At 33.2% G+C, this 20,378-nt stretch overlaps 1 non-coding gene across 1 annotated transcript; it reads left to right on the top strand.

Moving 5' to 3' along the window:
• Positions 1-10,041: 10,041 nt before the first annotated feature.
• On the top strand, positions 10,042-10,148 carry LOC128032743 (small nucleolar RNA R71). The gene has a single exon (XR_008189041.1). It is a non-coding gene; the product is annotated as a small nucleolar RNA R71 (small nucleolar RNA).
• Positions 10,149-20,378: the final 10,230 nt, after the last annotated feature.

Here is a 20,378-nt window from a genome sequence, read left to right on the forward strand (position 1 = left end):
GTCACGCATGCACAGTCCATCATCTACTCAAGATTAAGGTATGTCACGCTATGAATGTCACAAGTGAATAAATCCATAAACAAATCTAGAATCTATTCTACTTAGGTCTTGTCTGAAGTACTGTTAATCCAATCAATCACATTTATGTCTCTATCTTCTGGAAGTCATCCGCTGTAATACGTAGGTTTGTGCAAGTGTACACAGTCGTTATCAAGTAATAAGTAAGTAAAAGAGTTTCGTTTCCACAGGGACTGTGTATGTTAATCAATTAATTGTAAAATTAAATTTAATAATTTGGTGAGAAAAACACAATAATTTTTGAGTAATTGATGTAAAAATAAATGACTAAATATAAGATGATCTCTAATTCAAATTAATCTAAATGCAAAGTATGAAATTGAATGTATGAGATGAGTGTAGCAGCAAAAAGACCAACTTTAACAATCAATAACATGAATAGGCTAGAATAATTACATCATTCAACTTAATTCATTTTTCTCATGTTTAACAGTGTTCAAAAAATATTCCATGGCAACTCGATCTTTCATGAGTTTGAAACCAAATTAAGTCCATTTGGAATATCTTTACTTAGTAAAACATGCATTTTACTGATCATATTAAATAAGGGTTTCTTAGTATTCATGTGAAGTAACAGGGATGGGTTAGGTTTGAAACAATTTAATCACATAAACCTAAATACTATGCAAGACAATAGAGCTTGTTAAAGTTCTTATGAACCTTTAATTTACTCAAGTTAGGATCGAAATTAAGCATGTACTTTTCAACTATTGTGTCCATTGGTCGTCGTCTGGTTAGGATAGCTCAACTAATTTCAATGCATCCAATCACGTATGAATGAAATACATGCTTGAGTTTAATTGAAAACTTGAATGACTGAGGCAAAAACACTATAAACATGATTTAAACAAACTTAATTGAATTGATGCAATCATCCTAGCTAAGCAGATTTAAGCTATCATTACTGATGACAAGATAACAAAGCACATTGCAAACATGATTAAAATCAAAGTAACAAGTAAAGGAAGAATAAACACTATTCGAATCAGTAGCCTTGCGAACTACGATTGAAGAAGTTTCCTCCGGTCCTTATGTTGCTCCTTTGCTAATGACTCTTCAAGGTGGTCGACCGAGAGATGATCTTATCAAGGTTTTGCTGGCTGTGAAAGAAATGAGATATGGGATGCTATGTGTGGGAATGAGAAAATATAAGAAAAATGTTAAATAAAGGATGAATGAGAGATGATTAAGGGATGATTGAAATGTGATATGGGAGTGGGTATTTATACTTGAGGTTGGTAGAGGAGTTTCTAAATATGGCATCAAAGATCCTTGAGATTTCTCTCACCTTTGGAGGGCCATAATATGTGGAAAGGAGGGTGAGTTGGTTGTTTGATTCAAGCATAAAATCATGCTTGAATCATGCTAGGGGTGGATAGTTTCTTGAACAAATGTAGTGTGCTGATTTTCCATGATTTTCCAAGTGTAGGGACCTTCAAATAATTATCCCAAAAGCTGATTTTTGGCTGCCTAAATATCCTTGCCAAATTAAACTTCTCTTCTCCTTGTTTAAGTGGCTTTGTGACCCATTTAATAGTCAAACTTGTCCATGTAGCACTATTTTTTCACTAGGTCAAAGCAACATCTTCATGACCCAATTTGTGTGATTTTACCGTCCAAGTAGGGTAGAATTGCTCATGTCCATGCAAAAATTATAATAATCTCTTTATTAAATCAACTTCATGGTCCCACTGTATAATTAAATATAACACATTAATAAATAACATGAAATAATTTAATTTATGCAAAAATTAACATAATAAAGCACAAATTTGCATATTTTATAAATTCATGTCCATTGTCAAACTATAAGCAAAATTCACTTAATTAATTAACAAAAACTCAAGATTAGTATTATTTTTAAGTAAAAAGGTTATAAAAACTACTAGAAAAAACCTATATAGTTTAGAGTTTACACACCCCCAAACTTAATCCATTACTTGTCCCGAGTAATTTTTCATGCAAAGCAAAACTTTTACTAAAGCAAACTTGCAATATGTTTAAGTAGCATCAATCTTTGCACATAATCATGCATCAACAAAACCAAGCTTACAAACTCCTTTTATTTTTAAGTAACTGGGATGCAAATTATTCCAAAATTTTACACTAAGTATAAGGAAATGCTAACATGAGTCATAGTATGCATGCATTTCAAAGTCATATGTAACTTTTACCATTCAATACACTTTCCCTATCAATTTAGATAAGACAATCCTAAGGTTTATTTAGTGGTCTTCATATGTTGAACTTAGCAATTTCTCTCCAATAATGTAGTCGGCATAATTATCAAATCAATAGGTCTTTTATAAGGTTGTAATGTGGCTAGGCTAACAGTAGGGATAAAGAGAAATGAATTTTTAGATTCTGTAGTCTTAACCTTAACTTTGTCTTGGATCTTTTTGCAACACAACCTTCCTTCAAAGAGGTCTTTGGAACACCACCAAATTTATTTCGAACTCATGCTCATCAATGTTTTTCAAAATTTGAGTAAACTTGCTCTCTTTTTTTTTATTTATGAGCATGTACATCTTTTTAAATTTTTCCTCGAATTTTCATCACCAGGAAAATTTTAGTTAAGATGGGTGCACAAAAGATGATAAACTTAAAAAGATATTAATATGGCTTATGATGTAGGTACTTTGCAATAAACAGGCCATTAAACTCAAAAATAAGGTTTTAAAGGTCAATATAATAAGGTGGGCTTGAAAGGCTCAAATGATCCAAAGAAAATGTGCCTATATCATATTTAGATTCTTATGATTCCTAGGATTTCACCACGAGAAAGTTACTAAGTCAATTCTAAAGACTAATCCCTCATGCATGTCTATTTCTAACGAAATTGAATTTTCATGGCAAGTACTACATAAGACTAGAGAACATACAAGGATTCCATACAAGATAACATAAAAATAACTTAGATAAAATAAAAAATCATGCTTTCATTTGAACTAACTTATGAACAAAAATTTCCTCTGAACATTCATTTATTTCAACATACGCATGTGAAAAGATTAAAACATACTTGAAAATTTTAAAAATTCCTACAAATATTGCCTTACCCCTTCTTTAAAAGGAAGCAATGTCCTCATTGCGAAAACAAAGTAATTAATGAAAACTGAATACCAGGTAGGGTTGTAAGAAAAGAGAGGTGAGTCATAAAGACTGCTTTAATTACCAAGTATTTCTTAACAATCCAATTCTAGGCATGTTCATTCTCATTACCACATCATTTCGTTTTTTTCTAATGAAGAGGCATTTTCTATTCATGTTTGCAATTTTCTATTTATTATGCGAAAGAAAAATACTAATTAAGAAATAAAAATAAACGCCTAAAAATAATACTAAGGACAAGAATTTCCCCTTTTATTTATCTGACTTATCTCTATTGTCTTCCTCCTTTGCATCCTTATTCTTGCTTGCATAATCATCCTCTTCCTTCCATAACTCGAAGATATGATCTGGGAACTCAGGAACAAAACTGTTAGAGGTATTCCTAAAAGTATTATTGATTGAATCATCTCTAGTCTTCACATATTTCCGATAAGTCTGTTCTTGGTCATGCACAAATTTCTACATATCCATCATAATTGAAAATTCCAATTTCTTCATAGTATTTGAATAAGTGGGCATAGGAATAGTCAATTTAAGATCAACACTTGGTCCAACTAGCTCATCATCATTTGGCTTCACACTTGGTTAAGAGTTGCTTGGTTCCTTTATTGGTTCAGGATTGTTCGGTTCTTCTTCAGGTTCTACTTCTTCTGTTGTCTCATCAACGAAGTCAGCTTCTGGTTCAAATTTATTTGACGACTCATCAGTTTTTGGTTCGGTTGGTTCACTCGGTTCAATTAGGTTTAACTCATGGACATTCTCCACTAACCTTTCAAGATCATGCCTCTTGATGCAACCTTGAACATACTAGCATTTTAGGTTTGCTTGTAAAGTAATCAATGATGGAAAGTAGGCACTTCCTGCCTTTTTTCTAGCACAATCGTGGATCTCCTTGAAAATAATTTTCCCAACATTGATGGGCCTTTCTGTCATAATTGCATACAACCAAAGCATTCGTTCCATCGAGATAGCGAAACTGTATGAGATAGGCATGAAGCTATATCAAACAGAGTAGAACCATACCTTAGCCACCTATTTTAAATATTCTTTTCGGCAAGAATGAATACCATACTTTCTTATAATCCATTGGGATCCCAAATTTGTAACTCTTAAACTAATTCCTCTTAAAGTAGTGATCGCGCATCATAGAAATAGTTCCAGTTAAAAGCATCAATTGTCTTTCGAATTGACATGGGTTCAACCATCTTGCCATCACTCTCCAAGTTGAAACTTTTTTCCGACATCATGGGTTGATTTTTGAAGATGGAATCAAACCTTTCTTTCTTTCACTTCCTTATCTTGAATTACAATTGGATTTAGTTCCTTGGAAGATCTAGTTCCTTTGCGAGACATGGTGATTTTTCCCAAAAAATAGGCAGAATTTCGAAAAAAAAAAAGGGAAAAAAATTAGCAATGTATGGTAGCAAGGAGGTTGCGGTGGTGATGGAATTGTGGCGGTTATAAGGTTACATTGGCGAGAAGATTGCGGTGGCGATAGGAGGGTTTTCCAACAAAAGGGAGATTTTTGAGAGATTCTTCGAGATTTGAGGCAAACAGTAAGAAGAAAGAAATAGGTGGCTAGGGTTTGAAACTAATTGCTTTGAATGCTATAAAGAATGTGATAGTAAAGAGAGGTTTATATAGTAGTAAATTAGGGTAAACTTGTAGAAAAAATTTAACTACAATAGATGCTTGGGTGGCTAGGTAAGGAGGGAAGGAAAATGGCGGCAAAATTAGGGTATTTTAAGGACCCTATGGACGACACTTAGTGGGTAAATTTTTCCTCTTCGTTATTTTGGGCCTCAAGCCCAACTGCACTTAAAAATTAAACTACTCCAGATAAAATAAATTGATTAGTACTTAGGCCAATTTGACCCCTTTATTAAATATAAAAAAATAAACTTAAAATGAAAAATCTATAGGTTACTTAGAAAATTTCTTCTCAAAAGATTATATCAAATAAATTCCTAGGAAATGTTGGAGGGGTCACAAATGGTCACACTTAAATTCCAATCTCCTAGCACAAAATTAATTAAATGTACTAATTTAAGAAAAATAATTTTCTAATTATTTATTAAAAAGTAAGAACATGAAAAATTAAGGGTCTATTAAATTGAACGATGTTTCAATTCGCTCAACTTTACCATCCCAATAGTGTTTGAGATGTTGACCATTAACTTTCAACGTACCTCTATTGTTGTTGTACAATTCTACTGCTCCATATGGATAAACTTTGTAGATGGTATGAGGTCCTTTCTATAGGAACTTGAGATTTCCAAGAAATAACCTTAACCTTGAATTAAAGAACAACACTTTTTGACCTTTTCTAAATTCACGAGGTTGTATACGACTGTCACGCCATCTCTTAGATTTTTCTTTACACATCTTGGAATTATTGTATGAAACTAACCTCAACTATTCCAACTCATCAAGCTGTAATATTCTTCTCTCACCGGCTTGCTTAAGATCCAAATTTAATTATTTCAAAGCCCAGTGAACTTTATTCTCCAACTCAAGCGGCAAATGACACGCCTTTCCGAAGATTAACTGATAAGGAGTCATTCTTAACGGTGTCTTAAAAATAGTTCAATAGGCCTATAGAGCATCATTGAGCCTTCGAGACCACTCTTTTCTATTAGGTCGCATTATCTTCTTAAGGATACCTTTTAACTCACGGTTTACCTGTTCAACTTGCCCATTTGACTGTGGATGATAAGCAGTGACAATTTTTATTTCACATCGTACTTGTCAAGCAACCACTTAAGTCATTAATTCATAAAGTGAGATCCTTCATCGCTAATTATAGCTTTAGGAGTTCTACACCGTGTAAACACATGCTTATGTAGGAATCGTGTCACTACCTTAGCATCATTTGTTGGGTATGCTTCAGCTTTAACCCACTTGGATACGTAATCCACAGCTACTAAGATATACATGTTACCATAAGAAAAAGGAAACGGGCCTAAAAATCAGTGCCCCATACGTCAAATAATTCTACCTTTAAAATTTTTTTCAAGGGTATCTCTTTCCTCCTTGATATGTTTTCGGTCCTTTGGCAACTATCATAATTTTTCACATAGACATATACATCCTTGAAAACTGTAGGCCAAAAGAATTCTGCTTGTAAAATCTTCGCTGCAGTGCGGGAACCACCAAAGTGTCCCCCACTCGGAGATGAATAGCAGTGGTACAAGCTATCATTAATTTCACTTCCGGTTACGCACTTCCTGATTATGTTATCTGTACATTGTTTAAACAAAAATAGATCCTCCCAGAAATAATACCAACCATCGTGAAGGAATTTTTTCCTTTGTTGGTATATAATTTCACAAGGTATTATTCCATATGATAAATAATTCGTATAATTAGCAAACCAAGGTATTTCATGAATTCGGCTTACCTCAAAATATGCTCATCTGGAAAATTTTCATTAATTGGAACAAGTGAATGAGTTACCTCACTTTGTTCCAACTTTGACAGATGATCAGCTCATTGATTTTCAACACCTCTTCTGTCTTGGATCTCAAGGTCAAATTCTTGGAGTAAAAGTATTCATCGAATTAGCCTTGGTTTAACATTTTTCTTTGCGAGTAAGTATTTAATGGGCACATGGTCAGTAAAAATAGTGACTTTCGTATATATGAGATAAGAATGGAACTTGTCAAAAGAAAAAACTATAACAAAGAGTTCTTTTTCAATTACCGTGTAATTGAGTTGAGCTTTTATCAAAGTTCTGCTAGCATAATAGATAAGGTGAAATACTTTGTTTCTTCTTTGACCCATCACATCTCCAACAGCAAAATTGCTTGCATCACACATTAACTCAAAAGTAGAGTTCCAATCACATGTAACGATTATTGGGGTTGAGATTAACCGACTTTTTAGTTATTCAAAAGCTTCCAAGCATGCTTTGTCAAACTCAAAAATAATATTTTTCTTTAACAGCATACACAAAGGCTTAGAAAGTTTTGAAAAATCTTTTATAAACCTTCAATAAAATTTGGCATGGCCTAAGAAACTCTAAACTCCTTTAACAACAACCGGTGGTGGTAAATTTTCAATTACATCCACCTTCACTTTATCAAGTTCGACCTTATTTCTAGAAATTTTATGTCCTAAGACAATTTTCTCCTTAACCATAAAATGGCATTTCTCTTAGTTAAGGACAAAATTTGTCTTCTCGCATCTTTTTAGCACCTTAGCCAAATTACTCAAACAAACATCATAAGTATTACCAAAAATAGAAAAGTCATCCATGAAAAACTTAACAAAATTTTCAACCATATTAGTAAATATTGCAATCATGCATCGTTAAAATGTTGCAAGTTTATTACATAAATCGAAAGGCATTCGCCTAAAAGCAAACGTACCGTACGGGCAAGTAAAAGTCATTTTATGTTGATCTTTTGGGACTAAAACTATTTGGTTATATCCCAAATATACATCTAAGAAACAGTAAAATTCGTTACCTGCCAGTTGATCTAACATATGATCCATAAAAGGCAATGGGAAATGGTCCTTCTGAGTAGCTTTGTTCAATTTTCTATAGTTTATACAGATTCTCCAACCGATGACAGTTCTCATCCGGATTAACTCATTAAATTCATTCTCAACAATCATGATCCCGCCTTTCTTCGGTACACATTGTACCGGACTTACCCATGAACTATCTGAGATAGGGTAGATAATTTCAGAATCTAACCATTTGATCACTTCCTTTCACACTATTTCTTTCATGATAGGGTTGAGTCTTCTTTGCCGATCAATTCTAGCTCTTTCAACCTCCTCTAAAATAATCTTATGCATATAAAAGAAAGGGCTTATTCCTTGACTATCAGCTATGGTCCAACCGATTACCCTTTTAAATTTCTTTAAAACAACAATTAACTGCTCATCTTGGTGTTCTGTCAATTCTGCTGAAATAATCACAAGCAAAGTAGAACTGTTACCTAAATAAATGTATTTCAAATAGGAAAAAAGTACCTTAAGTTAAATTTTAGGCGATTCCTCAATTGACAACTTGGGTCGCGTGTATTCACAAGCTCCTAACTCCAATGGTTCAAACCGTGCTAGTTGAACATAGTCCCTCGGATTGGCTTCCATCAAAGCCATATTTTCATTACCTTTTTCATCTTCCAGTGGCTCAGACCCTAAAGTGTTCTCCAATGAGTCTTCTTCAAAATTATTCTCCCATTCCATAGAAACTAAAGTTTCTAACTCTTCTATCACTGAACATTCTTTCGTTAGATCAGGAAATTTCATCGCTTTAAGAACATTAAACATTACCTGATCATCTTAAACTCTCACAATGAGTTCACCTTTTTGCACATCTAATAATGTTCTTCTCGTGGCTAGGAAAGGACACTTCCTTATCTACTTCATTATCAACTCTTACCAAAACATCCTTGATCTTTCCTTTGGGGTATGCTAAAGATTGATCTGCTAGTTGCAGTGTCACAGTCGTGAGCCTTACTTCACCTATTCCCAATAGCTTGAAAATAGATTTAGGCATCAAGTTGATGCTTTCTCCTAAGTTGCACAAAGCTTTACCATAGTAAGATTCTCCAATATTATAGGGTATAGTAAAGCTTCTAGGGTCCTTTCGTTTTGGAGGTACTTGTTCTGTAAAAACGCACTGCACTCCTTCGTTAGTGATATAGTCTCATCTCACTAAGTCTTTTCTTTTCAGAAAGGATTTTCTTCATGAACTTGACATAGTTGGACATTTTTTATAAATCTTCTACCAACGGGATATTGATGTGAAGTTGCTTTAGAACATTTAAAAACATCTTGAATTGCACCTCCTGTTTCTGCTTATTTGGTTGGAATTTTTGAGGATACGGAAGTGGTGGAACTTTGGGTTAGACTAGACAACTTTTATAAGGAGATAAATCTGTATCTAAAGAAGGTTTTAGCTTATCCAAATTCACTAGTTTAGATTTTACCTCATTAGACTTTGTAAGTTTTGGCTCATCTAATGCAGGAATTTCAACTGTTGATTGACTTTCCTCCTTCTTAAAAGGTTTAACCTCAATTGTCTTGGGCTCCAAAGTCTTACCACTTCGTAAGGCAACTACCTTGTGATGTTCCTTACCTAAATTTCTTGAATTTTCAATATCGCTCGGTAATGCTCCTTGCGGTCGATTACGAAGCACCGTAGCTAATTGACCCATTTAGTTCTCCAAATTTTTCAGTGTTGTTGATTGACTCTGGATTTAGGCGTCATTCTTTGCCATGTACACCTTCAACAAGTTCTCCAAACTGTTAGATGATTCAGCTTAAGGTGGTTTAGGAACTTGCTAATTGAACCTTTAGGATTGATTTGGTGTATGCTACATGTAGGTGTTGTTCGGCCCATTTCCTTGGTTACTCTAGGATAAGTTTGGAAGGTTTCGCCATGAAGGATTATAAAAGTTGGATTATGGCACTTGTCCACTTTTATTTTGGTGTTGATTCCCTACATAATAAACTGACTCAAGATTTGATGGACAATTTTCGAAAGAATGGCCATCCCCACAACATATATAGGAAACTACATCGAACTGACTCGGTGTTAGAGCTATAAAACTATTCACACCGTTAGTTGTAAATTGTTTCAACATTGCTGAGATAAACAATACCTGAGCTGAGAGTGAAGTGAGGGTATCGACTTTACGTACTCTGGCTACACGTCCTCCTAACACTGCACGATTTGTTGGTCATTGATAGTTGTTACTAGCAATCCTCTCAATGATTTCATAAGCCTCATTATAAGACTTCAACAAGATAGCACCATTCGCAGAAGTATCTACCATCAATCTTGTGTGTGCGTTAAGACTGTTATAAAACGTCTCCAACTAGATGCAGTGTGGAATCCCATGATGAGGACACTTACGAAGTAATTCTTAGAATCTCTCCCACGCCTTGTACAAGGACTCATGATTCAATTGTTGGAAAGTAGTGATCTCATTTCGCAACTTAGCATTTTTGTTAGGTGGGAAATGCTTAACCAAAAATCTTTTTGCTAATTCTTGCCAAGTAAAGCTAGGTGACAACAAATTGAGCCATCCTCGTGCTCGATCTTGCAACGAGTATGGAAACAGCTTCACCCTTAGTGTGTCTTCAGTCACACTAACTATTTTAAATGAATCACTCACCTCCATGAATAATCAAAGGTGAAGGTGTGGATCTTCTATAGGCATTCCATTGAACTGGCCTACCATTTGCAGTATTTGAAACATCACTAGTTTCAATTCAAATTGGGGTGCCTCGATATTTAGCCTCTTAATTCCCAGATTTAACTTATTAAAGAATGGCACAGTGTACTGTCTTATGGCACGATCCCTATCATCAGCAATAAGGATGCGATTGTTCATATGATTGGCTCCATTTCCTTGTCCATCATTTTGATTTCTAAGGTCTATTTCAGCTTGTCTCTGGGCTAATCGTTCACATATTCTTTATCTAAATGTCTACTCGATTTCAGGGTCTACTAGTAATAAATCAATAATTCAATTTATGCTCATAAACTCCTAAAAATAAATCACAAAAAATAAAGAATAAAGAATTAATCATTAAAGTTAGGAGTTAAATAAAAATAAAATAAAACCTCAATTGCAAAGAATAATTTCACAAAAAAAATGATTAAGGCAACAATCCCCAACAGCGCCAAAAACTTGTAACGCGTAGGTTTGTGCAAGCGTACAAAGCCGTTATCAAGTAATAAGTAAGCAATAGAGTTATCGTCTCCACAGGGACTGCGTATGTTAATCAATTAATTGTAAAATTAAAGTTAACAATTTGGTGAGAAAAACACTACTTTTTGAGTGATTGATGTAAAAATAAATGACTAAATGTAAGATGGTCCCTAATGCAAATTAATCTAAATGCAAAGTATGAAATAAAATGTATGAGATGTGTTTTGCAGCAAAAAGAAAAACTTCAACAATCAATAACATGAATAGGCTAGAACAATTACATCATTCAACTTAATTCATTTTTCTCATGTTTAACAGTGTTTACATTCGCTCCAGTGCTCAAGACAAAGCATCTCCCCAATCATACTTGATAAATAGTATAGTAGTCTTTGAATTGTTTTACTTGTTTTCAATTAGACTAAGAACATGTTTAGATTATCTACTAATACAAGTTGTCTTTTAGTATTATGATCCAACAACATAATACCGCTTCGCATTAGTTAAACGTTAGATAATTAGTGAGACAATATTTGTTTCCATTTTGATTTGTGTGCAAAAATCGTTGAGGATAATATACAAAGAATAATGTAATCAATGGATATTTTTTAAAACCAATTTGTTCAAAAAATACAAGTATACATAGATGAAAATACTACACTAAGGGCACTAGACCCAATAGCCTCCCACTTGCCCTAGTGAAGTAGATGAATCATGTATCCCATTCGCATACCCTTTACATGTTTATCAAAACTCCAACTACCAGATTCTTGGTAAACATATCTATAGGGATGTGCTCATATGCGATTTTGGCTACATCTATCATTCTGTCAATTACTATCAACGTGTTTTGTCCTCGAGTGATTTCTTTGGTGTTTATTTATTTCTGTACTGTTACAATGTTGTAGTCTTTTACCTACCACATATTTGACCTCCACAATGAAGTTAGCAGAGCAACCCTACTTGACATTCTATACACTATAGACCCGCTGCCTAGGAAAGATACAGAGCTTTTAATTTGTATTTCTTTTCTTCTTGAAGATCCATAACATTCTATGGGTTTTATCTCTTTCGATAAGTCTACAAGTTCCCACACTGTGTTCGAGTTCATAGAATCCATATTAGCTTTCATAGCTATTTCCTAAAATTTAAAATCAGCACCATGCATCGCTTCATCTCATTTGAGTGGTTCATTATCTCCCTATTCAGAAGACTCTGTGTTAAAAATAATTTGGCTAAAATAGAAGAACTCAAGCCTATGAGAGACTATAAGGAGTTGTGTCCAAAACTGCTACGAGAGGGCTTTGTGTGTTTCTCGAAAGTTACTCAAGTACTTTTTTACTTCAAGGTGTAAAGTTATTCATGTAACTCTCCTCTTGGAAGGTAGTTTGAGTCCACACTATAATTTTTTCCTCTTTCGGGTTATAAAATAAATCGTCTTTCCTTCCTTTAGAATATCCCACAAACATGCACAATTCTATTCATGAATCCAACTTCCTTGCATCTTTGTTTAATACATGGGACAAGCATCCCTAAATCCTAAAATGTTTTAGGCTTGGCTTTCTGCCGTGCCATAATTAGTATAGAGTTTTAGATGCGTTCCTAGTTGGTACTATTGGGAAATGTGTTCATATTGTAGTAAACATGTAATTTTTTCTATGTATTTGAACGATGAATAAATAAGTTTCACATTTTAATGTTATGTCTTTTTTATTTCTGTCTTTCATATTTTGCATGCATTGCGAAACTGTGACAAACAAATACTAGCTTATTGATTGTCTAAGTTCAAACTGGTTATAAGTGGCATTATAAGAACGTTTACATCGTAAGAAAGATAACTTACTCCAGTAGATAATCTAAATGAGTTCGTAATCCTGTAAAAGAATCAAAGTGAGCATTTGGTTCAAATACTGAGAAGGAATTTTATGTCATCTACAATTCCAATTAGGAGATGGCTAGTCTTACTTATCAGAGTAGTTGGCTCCACGGTTAGAGACATAGATGTATTCATTGGCAGAATGATACATTGGACTAGACCCAAGATGAATCAATTCTGAATTCGTTTGTAAATTAATTCACTTATGACATTCATGGTGTGATTTACCTAAATCCTGAGTTAGTCACTGACCATGCATATGTAACTCATATGCTTTGATATAAGTGGAGGCTTATGCTCTAAATATGATCGAGTCTATAGTCAGTATCTTGGGTACATGACTTGTGTATGGCATGGATTTACTAGCAACAGTGGAATTCATAGCTCAATTAAAGAGTTAGCAATATCTTCTCATTGGCATTGAGGATTGATAAATATGGAACGTGGCCATGGGTTGCTTGTTCTCGAACGAGTAATTTATCACAGTCATTTGTTGATAGTATGTCACGTGTGAAATGATATGCGAATGTGCAAGTGTACACGTCGAATCAAGTAATAAAGTAGTAAGTAAGATCGTCTCCACAAGGATATTAATTTGGTTAAGTTATCACTATGAACTATATGAATCAAGCTATGGCAAAAATAAAATAACAAATTTGTAAAGGATAATCACGTATGCAATATTAAAATCAGCTAACAAACTTAAAATGTTGTGGCAATTTAACGAGACAAAGTTAAGAGAAACTACGCTGTTAAATGGAAGGTTGGAATTACTCAGATGATATCATTATAACACAATAATGCCATGGCAAAAGTTTATACCAGTCTACAGTTCAGATTCTAGTTATAGTAGTTTTCTTCTTTCAAGAGTCAGACTTCAAGCTACCATTCCTAAGGCTTTGTATGTCTACAAGCTTCAATGATGATACCCAATATTGTTTTTTCTTTACTCTGTACAGAGCGTAGCTCTATGTCTAGAGTGTTACGAATATTCTTTTCAATACTCGCTTCTATCATTTAATCATAATCCAACTCATCTAACCTTTTCAGAATTAAATCAAGTTTGTAAACATATCATACATTCATCTATATCTAGAGATTGCATGCATCCATTCAAAATAACGTAAATCGAATGAAACAGTAGATCTAATCAAGAGAATGTCTAGTCATTAATAGAAAAAAAAGAGTCATCAAGTAATTACAAGCCAATGAGATTAGCTCATGGGTTGGAAATTAACATCCAAAATAAAGGTATCATTCAACAACATCATTTAACAGTTAAAATTCATAGAAATTAATCAAGATAATGAAGGAATAACTTCAAAAAGCTTTCACCAAAATAGCTCCCAACTCCAGTGCTGTAATATTGTGCAAGACCTGGGGTTGAATGCTCCGTCCCCTTTATTGCGTCTCTACTCTGTGCTTGAGCTACTACCCTATCTTCTTTTCTCTAGATTTTTCACAAGAGTTTGTTGGAGAAGAAAACTGCTCCTAAATCCTAATGTCAAATCCCTGTGTGTAGAATTATCCTCTCCTTCCTCTTTTATAAGGTAGGTCCCCTCTCTCAGCACACACTTTTCTCCCTCTTTGTTAGGTGGATTTATCTGGTACACGTCCAGTTGGCTAAGAGTGGTGAGGATTGAGTGCTGCATCAGCATCTTCCTGGAATTTCCATTGCATTTATGTTGGCAATCTGTCCAACCTTTTGCCATGATAATACTTCACTTATTCATTTCTCTTCTTCCTTCCTACACTTGCTACAGACACAAACAATTCCTTTCCTTCCACCAGCAAAAGTAACATATAGTAACATTAAAAGCACAGTCCAAGCTTTATGATGCAATATTATAAAAATATTCTAAAAATGCAAATATATCCACTTAAGTATAGATAATTAACCAAGTTTAAAGGCCTGCAATATAACTCTTTCCAAGAGTTATCATAGTATCATATTAATCATTAAGACGAAACAATGGTGACAATGAGATAAAATAGGATTATATTGAGTGAACAGGTTTAACTCAAAGGAATCAATGATAACACACACATGGCGATGTCATTAGACAAAGCAGTTGGATGAATTGCTTTCGTAAAGAGCATACAACAAGGAGTTTTCAATCATGGTACTTCTAGTGGACTGATTCCATGACTAAATAATTGTAAATTATCAGAACGAAGCTTCTGGATATAATTGCAATTACTAGAGTCAAATTGTATATGTCTGATTGGTTCCTCTACTAGCTCAACAAAAGCTTGGTTGGACTGCATTTGAATTAGAAGTAAATTCTACGATTTTGGAAATAATTTAATTGAGTCAATTTATTCGATGTAGAATTAAATTGGTCGGTCGTAAGAATTGTTCAATTAGAGAATTTGATTAAAAAATTTCTTTAAAATTAATTTGGAAAATCTAAGTTATTTTTGGGAAAATTAATTTTAATCAAATTAAATTAAATTAACCAAATTAATTAAAATTAATATGATATTTTTGGAAATTGACTTTCAAGTCAGACAATTGGCCCAATGGGTAATTGAACTTGAAAATTGGACTTGAGATTGTAAATTGGGCTCGGGAGGCCAAAATCAAGACCAAGACCCAAAACTGGTCGAATCGGGTCTGGTATGTGAAATAAGGCCAACATTTCAATCAGTGGCTGGACCGAATTGGTCGGATCGTCATTGGCCCAGACCGAACTGACAAAAACTGAACCAGCTCGAGGTGTCAAAGACTGTGACGACGACATTCCTGTGGCCGAAAAATGGTCGATGACGATAGGTCTTTTGTGGTTGAGTAGTGGAAGAATTACACTCCTACTAGGGCTTAACCAAAGAATTTGATTTCAGATTAACTATTCCAAAAATAATATTATTTTAATAGATTTATTAAAGTGATTATCGTAATATTAAATTTAATTTCATGTTTATCTTGTAGATAAATATTATATTAATTTAATATTAAAATACTTAAGTTTAATCATATTTGAACTCTCTAAATTTTCCCTATATAAAGAGAATCTTGGGTCATTATTTTTCACACACTTGAATTCAATAGAAAGTTGTAGAGAGAAAATTCTCTAAAGATATTATTTCAAAAAATTTCTAGATATATTTTTCTTATTTACAACTTGGCCCTAAAGTTTGATCCAAAGCGAGCCCACACTTGGCAGACGTGAGCTCGAGGATAGCAGAGAAGATTACTCAATTGAAGCATTCATTCTAGATGAATAAAAAGGGTACAATTTTGATTAAGTGTTTATTACTATAGATATCACAACTAAGTTATTGTTTTGGAAAAATTTTTAAAAACTCTAGTTTTTACCTAAATTTATTTCCCGCAGCATTTTTCAAACCCGATTTTCCAACAGTTACATCATTTATGATGTAGCAAGTTGTTTATAAACCATATCCCAGAAGTAAACTGACAATTGTGAATAACTTAACATCGAACCATATTTAACAAAGTCTGATTCCTTCTCTCTCTCAAGCCATTCTATTGTGGAGCTCCCGACGCGTTTAATTGGGATAATATCTCATTCTTTATGAGGTATCCTAAGAACTCATAAGTATTCCCCACCTCGATTACATTGAAGTGTATTTATGGGTAAACTAAGTTGTTTCTCCACTTCCACACAAAACACTTTGAATTTATCAAAGCTTTCACATTTATGATGCATTAGGTGTGTACAAGTTCTAAGGGTTTCGCTTAGTCATCTTACCTTTCAAGTAAGGTTCACATTGTGGAAGATCAATTTACTTACATGAACTTAGATGTCATGTTTCACAAGTCCAGTGATTCTTTCTTGATTAATATGATCAAGTCTCAAATGCCAAAGGTATGCCTCGTTAGATTGAGAAGTCTTAAGTCTTTTAGTTGTTAATTATGTTTCAAGCAGTGTGTACATCGTAGGTTTGATAAAATATAGATTATTTGACATCCGTCTATTAGAGATAAGAGTATAATTTCTACATATCGCAACACTATTATTAAAAGTCATTGTCAAGTCATCTTTAAATAATCATTCAATAGAAATTAATTTTCTTTTGAAACCTGGTATATAGAAAACATCTTTCAAAATAGTCTTCCTAATTATCAAAATAAAGATGTACATCTTCCACTACTTCAACTACCACACTTATCCCAGTTTTGGTCCGCAACGATAGACTCTTATCTCTAAGATATTTTATTTCCTTGAACCTCTGTAGATAAACATACACATGGTTATCTAGAATCAATGACTCAATAGTCTATCAAATCTTCCACTAAGCGAATTTCTATCATAAAGAGTTCCATAGTGGTTAGGTAATTCTTTCACTCTTTGTAGTTGATCTTGAAGTGTCCTTTTTTATTGCAAAAAAATCACTTAGACTTAGATAAGTCTTTAGGCTTCTTGGTTCTCTTCATTTCCATTTTAGGTGTCCTAGAGAACTTAGCCTTATTTCTCTTAGCATTTTTTCCCTTCCCCTTAGAGGAACAAGCAATTGTTAAGTTTGCTTCTGCTTTTTGGATCAGTTGACCACCATTCAACATCAACTCATATGATTGTAGTGTTGGAAAAATCCAGTTCGAAAACAATTTTCTTGCACAGCGAAAAAAATAAAATTTTGAAAACTAAGTCGATTTGTGATATTTATAGCAATAAACTTTTTCCCGGATTAATACATGTGCTTTGAGCAAGACAAATCCTAAATGTTCTCGGCTTTCAATTGAACGGTCTTCTCATCTATTCTTTTACCACAAACTACTACAAGTTTGGGCTCGAAAAATTACAAATCAAATACAGAACTATAAATTATTTATTTATTTTTAGTGGGAAAGTGAACCTCTCTTACAATAGAAATTGGAAAAATTGTTATTCCCAGAAAATAGAATTTATTATAGAAAATAAATTTCCACTACTTTCTAATAGAATAGCAATATCTCAAAGTTGTATATAACTTATTATATTCTTAGCCCTATTGGTGTCATCTATTTATAGGGAGAATAAGTGAAACTCTAGTTCAATCAGTAGAAAGCGTTCAATGCTTATTTAATAGAAAAAAAAACCAATCCCCTAGTTGAACTAGGAGAGAGGGAAGCTAATTGGGTGCACCTCCCCTCATATGTATTATAATGGGGATTCGAGCCTCTTTTGTATTGGGTCCAATTATATGTGCTTCTTAAACTTTTAACCCAAAACTTTATAATTTAATTCAACCCAGTAAATATTTTTATATTTTTTCAAAAAAAATTATTTATTAAATTAATTAATTTTCCCATTAAATAATTTTCTCAATCCAATTCTAATTCTGTTAAAATCATGGAAACTTTATCATAAAAGAATCTATAAGAAAATATATTTAATTTCCACATTCAATAGATTCACAATGACCAAATAATTTCATTTCATTTTCGAACTTCAATTAATTAAATAATAATTCAAAAAATTTAAATTAATTCTTAAGTCATTTTCATACTAAGTGAGAAACCATATCCATTTCCAACTGTAACTCATTTCTCTAACTTTATCATTTCGGTCAATTTATATTCATTTTATTCAACATGCAATTCATTCCTGCTTTCAACGAACTAGCAAAGGGACCGATTGGACATATATGATTACGGGATCAAATGATTTATAATTAAGTTCTAAATTTTCACCTATTACTTGTAAACTTGCTTAGTCACGAAGTCATTCCACTACAGAATCGTGATTAAGCTCTCCCCAATTACAAACCATTACGAAAGCTACTCAATCAGTGCTTATCCAATGACATTGTCATAAGTGTGTTACCTTCATAGGATATCCTTAATCTCTTTGGGATAAATTTTTTCTCCCAATATGATTCTATTTTATCTCATGGTCACCATTTCATCTTCCTTAATGAAAAGTCAATTACCATCATATAGTAATTAAGTCATTCATCACAAAGACAAATGACTCGTGGTCATGTTTACTTTTCATCTATCATGTAATGCTAATGAGAAGATATCATTTACCCATGTCTTAGGCTATGAATTGTAATTTTTCAGTGATGCTACATATTGTAGAAGTCATATACCCAACGCACCAGTTTTCGATTCCTTATCTATTTGAATTCAAGCTTTTACATACATCAAAGTATATGAGTCATGCATACATAGTTCGTCATCCACTCAGGATTAAGTTATGCCACGCTATGAATGTCACAAGTGAATAAATTCACAAACAAATTCAGGATCTATTCTACTTGGGTCATGTTCGATGTACTGTCAGTCTAGTTAGTCACATCTATGTCTCTATCTTCTAGGAGTCATCCACTCCGATGCTCAAGATAAAGCATCTCCCTAATTGGACTTGATATTCGAAGTCTTTCGATCAGTTTGCTCATTTTCGATTAGACCAAGGACATGTTTAGGTTTGTATACTAATATAAGTTATCTTTCTGTATACAATCTGACCACGTAATATTGTTAAATATTACTTAAACATTAGACAACCAGTGAGTTAATATTTGCTTCTATTTTTTTACATTCAAAAACCATGTGAGAACAATATATAAAGTGTATTAATGTAATTCATGAATAATTTTATTAAACCATTCTGTTCAAGAAAATACAAGTGTACATAGATGAAAATACTACACTTAGTACACCAGATCCAATATGTAACTCCTTATCAGTTGTGGAAACGCTAGTTTCTTATTCTCAATATTATATGTGGCCCTAAAGCTTGAAAAGTACTTGGATAAGATTTTGAACACAATTTCTATTTGTATGTCCAAATTAGCCTTATTATCCTTAGTCTCAGCAAAGTAGCCCAAAAGAGTAATCATATGATCTTTGACTGGAGTGACAAATTTCTAATAGGCATTCACAAAACTAGTTATAGTTGACTATCAAGACAAGGCAGCTTGGCCTCTAAACATGTCCTCTAGTTTGTTTAATATTGCTTTGGAAGAATCATAGCTCTCTAGTTACTTAAATAATGTACTGGTCACAGTAGTCAGCATGTAGCAACAAGCAATCTTATCAGATTCTTTCCAACGAGCACCAACCTCAACTTGGTTGGCTAGTGGGCATTTATTATCAAGAACAATCTTAAGTTTCTCACAGATTAGGACAATCATAAGATTCCTTTTCCATTCATTATAGCTATTTTTTCAATTTGTTTCCAGTAAATATATTTAGTAAAGGAGTTGGTGTCATTTTCAAACTGAAAAATAAAATCATCCATTCATTAATATCTTTGTATTAGGCAAATACTTGAAAAACTTTTTGCAACATAAAACATGCATTAAGATAATGCATGCGTCTGACATTAAACTTCAAAAAAAATTTTGTAAGTCATTTCAACAATAATTCATACACCTATTGAATTAAGTCACCTTGGGGAAATCTTAATCAACTAGTAAGAACACGAATTTCCATCAAATTAATATGTTAATCTAATTCCTTAGGCATTCACATTAAAAAATATTTTTTTCACATTTTACCGTCATTTTAACTTAAGTAGAGCTTCGTGGGAAGTTACTTAACTAGAATGATCTTGAGTGTATAACCATCAACTCAACATCTAACATGAAATGTACTACAAATGAGTCATCGTGGAACAATCTTAACAAGTAACATGTATGACTAGTTGTCATCTGTCAAAGGAAAACTTCCTTAATGAATTCACATG

The sequence above is a fragment of the Gossypium raimondii genome, chromosome 1 (assembly GCF_025698545.1).
Source record: "Gossypium raimondii isolate GPD5lz chromosome 1, ASM2569854v1, whole genome shotgun sequence".
NCBI lineage: Eukaryota > Viridiplantae > Streptophyta > Magnoliopsida > Malvales > Malvaceae > Gossypium > Gossypium raimondii.